We start from the raw sequence: 15,243 nt of genomic DNA on the forward strand, positions 1-15,243 counted from the left end.
GTTTGGGTAGCAAACCATTGTTCTTTGAATGGACATGTTGGAGCCTGCCCTAATTGAGTTAAACCTGTCCTACACAAGGCATTGTTTATCAATATACATATCCATAGGTCAGAGACATGATGTCTATCTCAGGACCACTGGCTTACAATGGAAACCCACATGAGTTGTGTACATATGTAGATAATGATGGGTCACAAACAGGACAGAGGCTATTCATTCAAGATTTTGACAGTGTACACCTATATCCTCCATTATCTCAATGGCCAATATTCATTTAGTATGTAGATGCACCTCTGCCTTATCACTGAAACAAAGGACATCACACAAAAGAACACAGGCCTGACCGCCAATATATCTCACTGATTTCTATGATACGTGCATTGACCATGTTGTGATTGGGATTTGGTTGCAGGTATGCCCCCCCCCCCCCATGTATAAAACATCTCTGGCAGCCATCTTGTGCATCTGGCAAGCGGACGTACAAGATGGAGGCACTTTAGGATGTGTTTTGCAAACTCTTTTGCGCTGTCTACATTTTTTTCTCTTTTGTGTGTGCCTTGGCTCGGCTGGCCCAGGCCTGCTCCGCTAGTACATTAAAACAGAACACAAAATAAAGCTAAAAATAACTGTGTTTTTAACTACAAACTTTTTATTTTTTTTTTTATTTTTTTTTTAACCCAAAAAACTATTTACATTGTCCCACGGCGGTGGGCTAGCAGTTGGCGCAGCATGCGTCCCTGATCTTTAACCTGCTCCTGCAGGCGCGCTGCTGTCCCCTGAAGGCGCGCTGCTGTCCCCTCCAGCCGCCTCTGCTTGGCCAGCAGGTCTCTCACGGTGGTCGATTCTGTGGATAGAAGAGGTCGGAGAACGGACGGTGATTACTCTGCAAATACGGGATGTGTGAACATACCCCGAGATTTACTATACACTCAATTTGGTCCTGTCCCAGAGGTCGAGCCCTTTTTTTTTTTATTTTTTTTTTTTTTGTGGTTCTTGTCGTTGTCAAATGTGACATCCCACCGATAACCCCTCACACTGTCTGTATACTTACGGAGAAGGGACGCCCGTTGGTCATCCCCGGAAGAGGTGGAAGAGCTGCTCACCTCCCATCCCCTCGTTTGTGCACCAGCTGCCGCAGCTAAAAGGAAGCAAATACATATATGGTTAACAGTTGAACACGCTGTGGGTAAGCGCTCGCAGTTTTGGTCACTTACGAAGGGTGGCCTCTGGTGAGAATGCCGCCGTCCCGGGGGAGGAAGATGAGTGGCGGAAGGGTGGTGTTGTGGCCTGCGGTGGGGTGCTAGCGCGACTGGTCCTTACAGCGTCTGTAATGTATACAGTATTTCAGCTGCCCTCTAATTTCCCGTATGCAGTAATAAAATTGCAATGAATGATGTTTAACATACGTGATATCCCGGGCTGAGGTCTGCCGCGGGTGGTGGATGAAGGCGTGCCTGCTGGTGCTGGTGGCTGTTGCCGGCGCCTTCTCCCTACACAAACATTAAAGAACGGTAATATTTACACACCAAAAGTACAGGGCTCCAGAATTAATAAAAATACCTATGCACCATTGGCGGGAAAAAATAGGAGCCAAAAGAAATGTTCCCCTCTAATGTCCCGTATGCAGTAATAAAATTGCAAATTGCAATCAATGATGGTTAACATACGTGATGTCCCGGGCTGTGGGCTGCCGCTGGTGGAGGATGCTGGTGCTGGTGGCTGTTGCCGGCGCCGTCTCCCTACACAAACATTAAAGAACCTTAATATGTAGACACCAAAAGTACAGGGCTCCAGAATTACCAAAAAATACCTAGGCATCATTGGCGGCAAAAGTTTGGAGCCAAATGAAATTTTTAGTCGCCAAATCAACGTACATATATAGAAAATAGAGATCACTCTTCCCTGTGATGCTAGACTATGCATTGTGTGGGGGCTCTGGTGTTTAATGGTCGGCCTGGCCTGAGACACGTATTTTTGCATAACAAGGAAGCGCCTCACGGCAACGCGCATCTCCTGATTCTCCCCCTCCCGGCAATCACTAAATTGTATATCTCGGTGGAGATTCTGGAACCCCTGACCAGAGCATGTTTCACATTACAAACCTCCCGGCAGCGTGCGTCTCCCGATTCCCCCATACTGGTACTTACCACGCCTTGGCTCCGCACGCAACTCTGCCAGAAGCTGCGGGGTCTTATAGCGGAGGTCTGCCCACTTTTTCCGCAGCTGCTGCGCACTGCGTCGGATGCTCAAACCTCCTCTCCATCATGCGCCCAATGCGGCGCAGCACCTCCTGCTTGTGGAGATTCGGGTGCGCAGGTCGACTCTCCAGGCCCTCATAGTCCAGGGCATACATCCTCTGTACAAAAAATGCCATCTCTGGCCGCCCCAGAGGAGCTGAACGCTGTCGCGCCGCCATTTTGAGTGCAAAGATGCTTAACCACCTAACCACGCCCAGAGGAGGTCCTTGACTCATGCCACGCGATCAACATCGCTATAGCGTCTGCGTTTCAGCACAGCGTCACAATTGTGACGCCGACTCCAGAAATACCTTTTTGGCGTTCTCGTTATCAAGCCGCAGCGCTCATCGTCCTTGTTTCAGTGTTTCAGTGGCTTGGGCATCCATGGGGTACGGCTGTTGTGTCAACACTGTTTATTTGACATGTACATGTATTGAACCTTAAAATCTAATGTTTACTTTTTTGTTGTGCGGTGCAGCTTTGGACACACGCAACACAGAATGCAAATGTAAACGCATTACCTCTGCAGCGTTTTGTGACACATGCATTAACTTTTTAAATGTTTTTAGGGGCACCAAAAAACAGCGTCAAGCGGCGTCCTCTGCACCCTGACGCATGTGTCACAAAACGCTAGGGCAACACATGTCCATGCGGGCCCCATCTTGAAAATACGGGGCACAAGAAACACATATATCGCCGCGTAAGCACCATACGCAACGCCAATGTTAACTTTACCTTATAAGCGGAAAGGGTAGGAGTTTGGGGTTGACGGGCCAAGGTGGGACACGGGTACATTTTGGCGTATTGGTGTCTGTGACTGTGACCAACGATTGAAATATGAGGACTCTGCCCGCTGCATTGGCCGGGAAGATACCAAACGAGTGTGCTCGTCCAAATTGCCATCTGAACCCTTGTGAACAGCTTCCAAAATTAGACGCTCCGTTAGTGTTCTTTGCCGGTCGTCCATTTTGGCCAGTTTGTCAACTATATAGTGTCCAAAACCCTGCAACGCAGGGCTGCTATTGTTTGTTAACGCCTGTTTTGCCAGGCTCACCAGTTCATGGGAGACGTCTGAGGTGGTTTTACGTTTCCTAGAACCTTGCCTCCATTGTGTCCTGGCAGGTGCAGCCTCCACAAATTCAGTCGTCGAGCTGTCCTGTGCACTGTCCTCCTGGGGAGAATACAAAATGAAGTTATTAACCCGGAAACCAAAAGTCTTAACACCCTAACCGCATCCAAACTATATATTCGTATTCATGCAATAATGTTTTAATAGATTTTTAGCTTAGTAATATTATTTAACATTCCCATTTATTTATTACTTTGAACTACACTCTTCTGACTGCTAGGGGAACCTGATGTATTTGTAATTGCCGAATAATCTCACCAAGAATACTTATCTGCAGCAGGAAGCGATACTATTTTAGATATTGCTTAGATGGTATGGTTTATGAAGGTCGCCATTAGATACTTATGAAGGTTGCGATATAATACTGTAATGCGACAGGGTAACTTATGTGTACATGATTTTGTAATAACTCCAAATTGATGGGATAATCAGAAAGATAAAACCGAAAATGCAGATAAATTATATGTAATTATACGACACATTGGTGAACCTGTTGTGAAAAGAGGTACTTACTTGTTGCCCTTGAGAGTCCTGCTCGACGAGGTTCGCTGTTACAGTCTCTTCCACAGGTGCAGGTGCCAACAAGCGTAAACACGTGGATGTTCGTGGCACCTCTTGGTCCCTTAGAAAATTCATATTTTCAAAGTACCAAAGCTTAGGCACGTAAACATCTTCGGTGGAAGCTCCGGACTTTGTAGTGTGAAGGACCTTATTAAGCTCCTTCCTCCACACTGTGCGTAGCGCTTGTATTTTCTTCTTTATAACCGCTTTGTTTGCTAGCTCTTCTGGAGCATGGAGCTTGTAAAAGTCAATGAGCTTAGAATAACCCTCCTTCCTCTTTTCCCTGTTGCAGTACTCTGGAGATTTAATCTTCCAGAGGCAGGGAAAAGACTGGTAGATTTCGATGAAATCCCGGATAAATTCTACGCGATTTGACATATGGAACAAAATAAAAAAAAATTAAAAAAAGTTAGGCGTTTGACAAAGAGTCCTTTAAACACTACTTTTACCAGTGTCCCACCCGCTTCACTACAGCAGCCACACAAAGCACTCATGCCGACCATACATTGTTCCATCTGCCACGCCCTAGGCCACCATAACCCAAAACAACCACCCGCTTCAGTACAACAGCCGCACAAAGCACTCATGCCGACCATACATTGTACCATCTGCCACGCTGTAGTCCACCAGTCACAACCAGTCACAACAGAGTAGCATCCGCTTCGCTTCAGCGTCGGAACGAAGTGCTCATGCGGACCATACAGCGTTCCATCTACCACGCTGTAGTCCACCAGTCACAACAGCGTACCATCCGCTTCGCTTCAGCGTCGGAACGAAGTGCTCATGTGGACCATACAGCGTTCCATCTACCACGCTCTAGCCCACCAGTCACAACCAGTCACAACAGTGTACAATCCGCTTCGCTTCAGCGGCGGAACGAAGCGCTCATGCCGACCATACGGCGTTCCATCCACCACGCCCAAGCGGTTTTACATACCTCGAAGCTGCGGTGCAAAGCGTGGAATGGTCTAGGAGAAACAAAATCCGACGTCCAGGTCCACCAAGTGTCCAAGTACAAAGTGAAAAAAGGAAATTTTAAAAGCTGTGAGGTGGTGTCTGGGACAATAGCGCCTAGGTGACAAATTTTCCAACCAATTGTGTGCACAGAACCTATGGCCTATCACGCCCCTAGTGAACAACGTCACGCACAGATTATGCAAAATGTGCTCTGAATCGTCTTGTGTGACATGACCGTACGACTGTCCCATACGACTTCTACATCGCAAATACGTCATGAAATTATCGCTCCAGCGCCGTGCATCGCGAAGTGTGACCGCAATCTACGACGTTGGAGCGATAATTGAGCGACGATGTAACGTCACGAATCGTGCCGTCGTAGCGATCAAAATTGCACTGTGTGACAGTACCCTTATTCACCAGTTTATAGACTGCTCTGATCTGATGACACCTCTCCCCTTTTGGTGGTTAATCTCTTGCATAGGGAGCAACTGCGCCCTTTCAATTCAAGAATAAGCCTCAATGCTCTTCTCTCCTATGGCAGTACTTGCCTCTCCAATTATGGTACTGCCATGCCGGTGGAGTTAGTTACAACATTTGGTGAAACAGCATGCTTTACAGAAGTATCAACAAGGCTGCAGACAACACCTCAGTATCCAGCAATCGTGAACACTTGAAATGGCAGCAATGGGCACTCTTAATGGTGTACACCTGGAATCTACGCTTTAAATTAAGAGACTGATCGGCATTTCAGAAGCTAATATTAGAGGTTAACATCAGTGATAGGAGCTCAGATCCTCTACCTGCTGTTATATGCAGATTCTGGCTACACTGGACTCTATTGAGTCCAGTGTAGTCAGAATCTGCAATAGAGTCCAGTGTATGTAACAACTGGGATTGTCAGGACACTCATATTGTGAATGTAGCAGAGTCCAGAGTCCAGCAATTGTAGCAGAGCTGGGTTTATCAGAGGATTCACTAAGTAAATCTAGCAGAGCCCCCTCGTTGTAGCAAAATTGAGTTTGTTAGGCGAGTCGTTTAGAAAATATAACAGTGTTCAACAGGTATAGCACAGCTGAGTTGTCAGGAGGCAATTTAGTGGGAGATGGTGGTACTCAACTGGAAGGTATGCTATCTACCTGAACACTCAGGCAGAGTTCTGACACCTTGGCTGACTTAGGAGGCTTTAGTAAGAGACATTATGGGTGTGCTCCAGGTTACCATAGTAAGAAGACTTGCAAATAAGTACAGGGAGTTAGCAGTGGCAAGAGTAGGATGAAGAGCCCAACACTGGAGCCAGTTTGAATGATAGATAACATTCACATAAAGTCACAAAAACAAATTGAAATAAAATTCCTGGGTATGGCTGAAAAATAATAGCAAATTTGAAAACAATGGTATTCTACTGGTCTTTAATGTAGTTTTGTCAAGCTTCCATGCTATCTTTTCTTTAAAACAGTAAAGACACAAAGAAGCGGTAGCAGGCCTGCCCAAAGCAAACCAAGTTCTTGTGAGAAAGAGCTACTTCAAGCAGGAGTCATTGGTTGACCCTAGAAAACAGTATATATCACCACTTTATAGCGAATTGTTACCGCTTTAAAGTACCATCAGAACTTTTCCCTTAGATATCTGGAGCAAATATCAAAGCAGGTATCTTTAACGGATAATAAAGATCCCAAACTTCAAGGAATTCTCCATGATTGCTAGTAATTGGAAAGCGACCCCAAACCACTTTTTCTCAGTGGTTCCACTTTTCCTGATCAATCACAAAGCAGAACAATCTATATCTAAACAATGGACTGCAGTATATCCCCCAAAGACCACATCTTTGATACTCAGGAGAACACGAGAGCATACTCAGTTGAGCAAGACAAGCGCTTCTATCTGGATAGATACCTGGACCTGCCTTTGCCTATAAATAACAGTATAATAAGAAAATTACATTTAGGGATTCAGGAAATTGATTGATCGCACATCAGAGGTGAGAGAAATGAGGTCCCCCGAGCCCCCTGGTACCCCCGGTGTCCCTGTATCCTCCTGCATCCCCCTGTGTTGTCCCCGCCCACTGGTGTCTTCTCCCGGGAAGAAAATGGCAGGCGCATCCTATCACAGTGATCAAATTAAAAAAAATAGTAAATCAAACCCCCCTTTATCACCCGCTTAGTTAGGTAAAAAATAATAAATTTTAAAAAAAGTATTTATTTTCTATTTTTCCATTAGGGTTAGAGTTGGGCTAAAGTTAGGGTTGGGCTAAAGTTAGGGTTGGGCTAATATTAGGGTTGGGCTAAAGATAGGGTTGGGCTAGGGTTAGGGTTGTGGTTATGGTTGGGATTACGGTTAGGGGTGTGTTGAAGTTAGGGTTATAGTTAGGGTTGGGATTAAGGTTGGGGTGTGTTGGGGTTAGGGTTGGAGTTAGAATTGGGGGGATTGCACTGTTTAGTTACATCAGGGGGTCTCCAAACGCGACATGGCGCTACCATTGATTCCAGCCAATTTTGCGTTCAAAAAGTCAAATGGTGCTCTCTCCCTTCTAAACCCTGCCATGTGCCCAAACAGTGGCTTTCCCCCACAAATGGGATATTGATGTACTCAGGAGGAATTGCACAACAAGTTTTGTGGTACATTTTCTCCTGATACCCTTGTGAAAAAAAATTGGTTCCAAATTAATTTTTTTGTGAAAAAAGTAAAATGTTAATTTTTTCCTTCCACATTGCTTTAGTTTTTGTGAAGCACCTAGAGGGTTAATAAACTTCTTGAATGTGTTTTTGCACACCTTGAGGGGTGCAGTTTTTAGAATCGTGTCACTTTTTGGCATTTTCTGTTATATTGACCCTCCAAACTCACTTGAAATGTGAGGTGGTCCCTATAAAAAAGGTTTTGTAAATTTTGTTGAAAAAATGAGAAATCGCTGGTCATCTTTTAACCCTTATAACGTCCTAACAAAAAAACTTATGTTTCCAAAATCATGCTGACTTAAAGTTTACATGTGGGAAATGTTATTTATTAACTATTTTGTGTGACACCACTCTCTGATATAAGGGTACATAAATTAAAAGTTTGAAAATTGCAAAATTTTCTAAATTTTTGTCAAATTTCAATTTTTTCATAAATAAACGCAAGTTATATCGAATAAATTTTACCACTAACATAAAGTACAGTATGTCACGAAAAAACAATCTCAGAATCAGTGGGATACGTTGAAGCATTCTAGAACTATTACTTTATAAAGTGACAGTGGTCAGAATTGTAAAAATTGGCCTGGTCATTAAGTACAAAATTGGCTCTGTCAGTAAGGGGCTACTTTTATGGGGCCCTGAGGGCTTATTTTTTGTGTCCTGTGCTGACATTTTACCTGTCCCATTTTGGGGTAAATACAATGTTTTGATCGCCTCTTTTTTTTGCAATGTTGTAGATGCCAAAAAAACATAATTGTTGTGTTTCAATTTCTTTTTCTCATTACGCCGTTTACTGATTGGATTAATTTATTTTATATCTTGAGAGATCGGATTTTGTTTTTTGTTTTTTCATTTCATATTTTTTATTTTTAATGGGGCAAATATTTTTGAAAACCTTTTTGCTTTTTACTGTACTTGTTAGTCCCCTTGGGGGACTACTTGAAGCTGTAATCATCAGCACTGCTATGTATAGTAAAAATCATGATCTCCCATGGACGTGAGCTAGACGCTGGCTTTCACAGAAGAAACGTCATGACAAGTACATAGATCTTCAACAGACCCCATGTTGTCATGGCAATCCATCAGCACCCTGTGATGACATTACGATGGGCATGTGGAATGACACACTCCCTGCCTGCGTGTGTCAGAGATTGACAGCGGCATGTAACATGTTAACAGCTACTGCTAGAATCCGCCAATGTTTGAGACAGATAATGGCCGAATTATTCAGCCATCATCTGCCAGGAAAGATGCAAGCCCTCATCAAAGTCAGGGACACTACATATGACGTAGCTGTAAGTCATATATCATGAAGGAATTAACATTATATAAATACTTTTCTTAGGAAGCAAAATTTGTAGGAATCTATAGTAATTTTCAAAAAAGTCATTTGCAAACAAAAACATCAAAGTGCAAACGTTTTTTAGCTTCCATAGATCAGATGATCACACACAATAAAGCGGTATGTGCATCTCGCTTGCAGAATTATGTAAAGTTTGGCCACAAGACTTCTAACTTACCAGGTTACCAGACATGGTGTTTTAGTTACACGTGTTCAGATAAACATGACCATCTGAATGCAATAGGAGCCACGTAATGTTCCAATTCTCCAGTTGTAAGCAGGTTCTTGGGATGCAACACAGCGGTCACTTAACCAAAGACTTTTTATTACTCTAAGCAATTTGAGTGATTCAGATACAAAAATTAACACGGTTAGCAGATTATTAGAGAGCAATAAAATGTTTTGCAAATTAAGCGCAAGTCACTTTTTTGGATAGAAGCAGAGGTAACAGTTATAACAATTAGACTCTATCATACAAGGCATTAAATACTTAAAATACATACAAGCGTCTTTATTATATTATTCAGTTATATTGTGCGTCACAGTCAGACTTTTTCCTGTCACCTATCTTTACCCTGTCACTTCGGTGGTAATGACACACGCTATCCAGGCTGTAACTGGAGTCTATGCAATTCCTTCTTCATGAGTTGATTCTAGCACACATTGCACAGGTCACCTCCGTCCCCCAAATCGCGGCTTCGGTCCCCTGTGTATCATACTTTTGAAATTCAAGTCAGGGATCTCCCGAATGACCATCTAACACGTTCTGATCGCTTCTCTTGGCTCTGGTCCTGCTCACTCGGTTCTGGCCCATTCACTTGACTTAACTCTGGTCTTGGTCACTCAGTTCTCTCGGTTCGGATTCCAGTATTATCACTCGGTTCTCCACTCTGATCTGGCAATTCATTCTTCACTGGTGTCTGGTCACTCAATTCTCTCAGTTCTGGTTCCGGTCCGGTCACTCTGATTCTCCACTCGGTTCTAGTTCCAGTCTGCTCACTTTTTTCTCCACTCCGATCTGGTCAATCGTAATGGCAGCTGTACGTCAACTTTGCTGCACCGCATGCCCATCCTGCCACAGGTTCAGGCGCCAACTCCTTCCCTTCACTGCCTCCTGGGCCTTTTATAATTACTAACTGCCCCACAGCCATCACCTGACCTAGAGTCTCCCCCAATCTCTTCCGCTTAGGAACCATGCACTCACTTTGTTATTCCGTTCCTGCTGATGCAATTCTTAATGCTTTCTCTTGTCCTAGATCATTGGCCAATAGATGGTGGCGCTTAATTGCAGACACCATGCTATAAATAACCTGAGGAAATCTTCCATTTCTCCATCTCCTTACACAGTGACCAGACCTTGTCATCTGATTTAATACATTTGTGATTTACTACAGAAACAGCACCTTAATAGCTGCTTTGTTTTTTTTTTTTAAACATCAGCAAACAAGCATTGTATTAAACCACTCATTTTAGATTTTGCAACTAAATCCAAATTCTAAATTCAAGGCTTGTTTCTGTTTTTAAATGAAAGCACGATCCCTATGTTTTAAGGTGCTGCTTTTTTTTTTTTTAAAGAAATCTCCGTAATCCTGAACCTGGTCCCATTCTATTTAGTAAGGGCACATGGCCTTTTTATCAAGTATAATATAAAAGGCCTCATTATTTTTGAACACCTGTTTTAATTGTCTACTCTAGATACCGTACACCTCATTCTGCCATTGTTGGAAGATGTTTATTACTGGTCATGAACCTAGATGAAGAAACTTTGCAATTTAGTATTTTAGGTTTCATTAACTCTCTTTTCATTTTGGTTGAATGTTATTATTTTAAAAATAAATAAAAACGAATAAAAACTAAAAAAAAAAAAGCTAAAATAATAATAGGTTAAGGTTTTACAACTGTTTGACAATTAACAATTGTAGGCACGGCAGCAATACTGATGGCTTCTACGGAAAATTACTTTCTATGCATGTACTTAGGTAGCAACTAGTGATGAGCGAATATACTCGTTACTCAAGATTTCCCAAGCACACTCGGGTGTCCTCCGAGAATTTTTAGTGCTCGGAGATTTAGTTTTCATCGTCGCAGTTGAATGATTTACATCTGTTAGCCAGAATAAGTACATGTGGGGGTTGCCTGGTTGCTAGGGAATCCCCACATGTAATCAAGCTGGCTAACAAATGTAAATCATTCAGCTGCGGTGAGGAAAACCAAGGCGATGCAATGAGTTTATGAGGTTAATATGGTATTCTTGTTAATCCAATAGCTAACAGTGATTCAAAATCCGTTGACTCTCCCAAATACCCCAAAACACATATCTTAGGAGTCGCTCGAAGTTGTACCCCGAAAACTAGGGCCAAGGTATTTGTCCAATATGAGCCAAGACTTCACATTCCCAAAACATATGCATTAAATGTGCATCCTCTGCCCCACATCTAGGGCCTTCTGCATGAACCTCAATCTTAAAAAGAAAGCTTGGTGTTCTATATACCCTATGTATGAGGTATATCTGCAAGAGTCTCTGAGATTCACATGGGGACAGTCTAGGAATATGCTCAGACAATTCCTTTCACTGCTCTTTCGTAATATGCCCCACATCATCTTCCCATTTTAATTTTACTGTCCGCTTATGGCCTCTGAAACCGGACTCCAGGGCCGGCTCCAGGTTTTTGAGGGTCCCGGGCGAAAGAGTCTCAGTGCCCCCCCCCCTTAACACATACCACGATTCATGATGCGCAGATACAGCAGAGGAGTATAGGTATAGTACAATGCCAGATTTCACTTCTTACATGAGTGATAGCTATTGTAAATTCTGCAGTGTATATATACAGGACAGGAGGAGTGGTACTGTACAGTGTATATATACAGGAGGGGTACTGTGCAGTGTATATATACAGGAGGAGCGGTACTGTGCAGTGTATATATAGAGGGGAATGGTACTGTGCAGTGTATATATACAGGGGAGAGGTACTGTGCGGTGTATATATACAGGGGAGAGGTACTGTGCAGTGTATATATACAGGGGAGGTACTGTGCAGTGTATATATACAGGGGAGTGGTACAGTACAGTGTATATACTTCAACAGCCGCCCAGCCCAGGCCCCCAGCACCTGTCCTGTATATATATTATATACACTGTATCTATACAGGCTGTGCTGGGGGCCTGGGCTGGGGGGCTGCTGTAGTATATATATATATGTCAGCTGCAGCCGCCCAGCCCATGGCCGCCCCAGGTCACCCAGACTGTCAGAATATACAGGGATAGCATGGCACTCACTCAGGCGCCGGTAGGAGCTCCTACGGAATCTGCCTGTGCCTGATAAGTTCAGCACTGCAGGCAGCCAGGAGAGCAGAGCAGGAGAATGTGCTCTCTCCGCCCACAATGTGACGCTGGCTGTGTCCTTAACCCCGATGTGCCTGGCCCTGCACTGACTGAGAAGATGCTTGTGCCAGCGCAAATTGGAATCTATGACAGCGTAAGTGGGCCCCCCTGTCTCGCCAGGGCCCTGGCACTTGCCCGGGTGCTGACGCCGGCCCTGCCGGACTCCAGTAGTTGCTGATATATTCTAGAGATTAGACCAGTCATATGTTTTGCAGATGCTAATGATTCAAGTGCATAGCTCTTTTGAATTACAAGTGCTGCATCACAAAACTGAGTCTGGAACTCAAGTCTCAATTGTAAGTATTGGAAAAAGCAAGCCCGGGAATGTTCATACTCTTGTTGAAGTTTATTGAAGCTCTTGAGTACCTGATTTTCTAGTAAATGTTCCACTTTTTGTATTTCCCTGCAGCTTCCAAACCACTTTAATTTGACAAACTCCACCAATGTATGAATATTCCATATCGGAGTAAATCTGGAATAACTGGTAATTCCCAATAATTTGTTTTCCCTATCCCACACCTTGTACATTAGTGCCAAAGTTGGTTTATCTCCATCTAGGCAACCTGCACCCCCTCCAAAATGTGAATAGGTGAAAACGTTCAGCACTTGTCTACCGGCCTCTTTACACGCCTAACGAAGAATGATGGTGACAGAACAATCGATAATATATCACTCTGTCCCCATACAGTATCCTTTTAATGACAGCACATCTCCTGTATACTAGGGGTGATGTGCTTCTGTGAACAAATATTTCTGTTTCGGCATTAGCAATCCATTTGCTCCTTTCGTTGGTTGATTGCTGGCCACTTGTCTCTCCTGCTCGTATTTTTAAAAATCACGAAACACACACTACATGTGCTTCACACGTATTTCATGCTACATATGCCACACACATAATACGTTACACACACATGCACACACTGTATGGTTACACACACTGTATGCTAGAAAACACACTCCAATCTAGACAGACACTACATATTACACACAGACACTGTTTGTTAGAGAGAACACCATGCTAGACACATACGCACTGACAAGGGAACATGCCAGGCACTTCCTCTTCATTTTCTCCATACTTCTGCATGACCATGATGTCACCAAAGGTCCACATGAACTTCTAATCTGTCTGGCATTATCAGTGAAGTCTCTGGTTTCTAAAAACAGAGGGTCACCAACTGACCTGCCAGTGAGCTTTCTACTATGTAGGGTCTTACTGGGGTCCTTTGGGAATAGAGGTACTGGGCAAGTGATCCAACCCTAGTTAGCACTTCCACCTACTGCCTGAGGGAAACCTAAGTTTCTTCTACAACATAAAACCCCAGAGGTAATTGAATAGCCCTGATATTTTGTATTGGACTCAGGAGCTTCAAATAACACTTCTTATGTCCCACTGTACATTTTGCTGTGGGACCCTGATAATTGTTTTCCACCTGCCCTACCCAGACTGAAAGAAGACATAGGGCACATTGCATTTTAAAAATGTTTTTTACGCTTGTTAAAAGTACTGTGGAATTTCCAAGCTTCAGAGGCAGCTCAGTGGTTAATATTCTTTTGTCTATTTCTACATTTTGTTCATAGTTACAAGTTTTTCAGTCACACATGTTTATTTTGTTATATCAGTGGCCCATGTCAGCTTTTCTTGTCTTGACTCTCCTTGTCATAAAGCGTCTGATTACTTAAAGATTCCAGGATGGAAAAAATGTGATTATGTGATTCGCACCTGAGTCCTCTCTCCAACCTCACTGTGTGCCCTCTATTGACCTAGTGAGTCACACAACTTGAGGCACTAATTAGGCTAAGTGCTGGTAGGTTTCAGGTTCCGTTGCATTGTATTTTTTGCCATCTGTCCCACTGAACAAGAGGTTGGGGAGGGTTGTTACCTTCATGACCTTGTCTGAGACCCTGTGGACTTGTTCTAACACAGACACTACTTAGATGGGCTACTCTAGTTACACATGGTGAGAATGACATCCTCTGACCTGTGTCTGAACGGTGCTTAAACACTGTACAAAGAAGCTCACACTTTAACTTAAGCTGTCAGTCATTGGATCAGTCAGTAGGACATTCAGACACCTGTTCACTGGCTCCATCAGGGCTTTTTTTGTCTTTTCTTTTTGGAAGGTCATGTTTTAAATAAAATTTTGTTATGGAAGCTTCCTGTTTGCTGAGTTATCTACTTTGGAAAAAACTTTAACTATAAAGTTGTGTGAATTACATGTGTTTCCGCTGCAGAAACAAAAAAGCGTATACTGTTTTTAGCTGCAGATTTTCCACAGCTCACTAAAGTCTATGGGGAGAATCTGCATATAAAACACATCGAATCTTAGAATCATGGAATGTTAGAGTTGGAAGGGACCTCCTGGGTCAGCATGTTCAAACCCCTGCTCAAAGCAGGATTCACTAAACCATCTCAGACATATATGTTGCAAGAGCAATTGACATGTTGTGGATTTCAAAACCACACCAAAGGTTGCAGTATTAGTGAGGATGAGATTTGCATAACTCCACTTTGATGGAAGTTTAAAATGCTTGCTTGTTCGTTGGGTGAAATGGTTCTTTGGTCTGCACAAAGGATCATCGTTATCAGCATGTATGTATATAGGACTTGTGCTTTTGAGAACAATACCAGCCTTCTGGGAGTGAGCTTAGGGTGAGTGTGGGCTCCCTGACTATTAAAGGGCAAGCGCGAGCGCAGATGAAAACATCCCCCAGCCTATGGTATGTGGCAAAATGTGTACATTTTATACTTCAAAAACTGTTAAAAATGATTTCAAAAGAACCTGTCATGCCCTAAACATTGTTCACCTGCAGAAGTAGGTTAATTAATCTGCAGGATAGTAGCACTACAATGCTGTCTGGCACGGAAATTAACTTTATTCCTCCCGAAAGCCACCAGCTTTCAGTCATAGAGGCGTGTGTTGTGAATTCTGCTCTTGGGCTCCCTCCGGTGGTTGTAA

The sequence above is a fragment of the Ranitomeya variabilis genome, chromosome 4, assembly GCF_051348905.1.
Source record: "Ranitomeya variabilis isolate aRanVar5 chromosome 4, aRanVar5.hap1, whole genome shotgun sequence".
NCBI lineage: Eukaryota > Metazoa > Chordata > Amphibia > Anura > Dendrobatidae > Ranitomeya > Ranitomeya variabilis.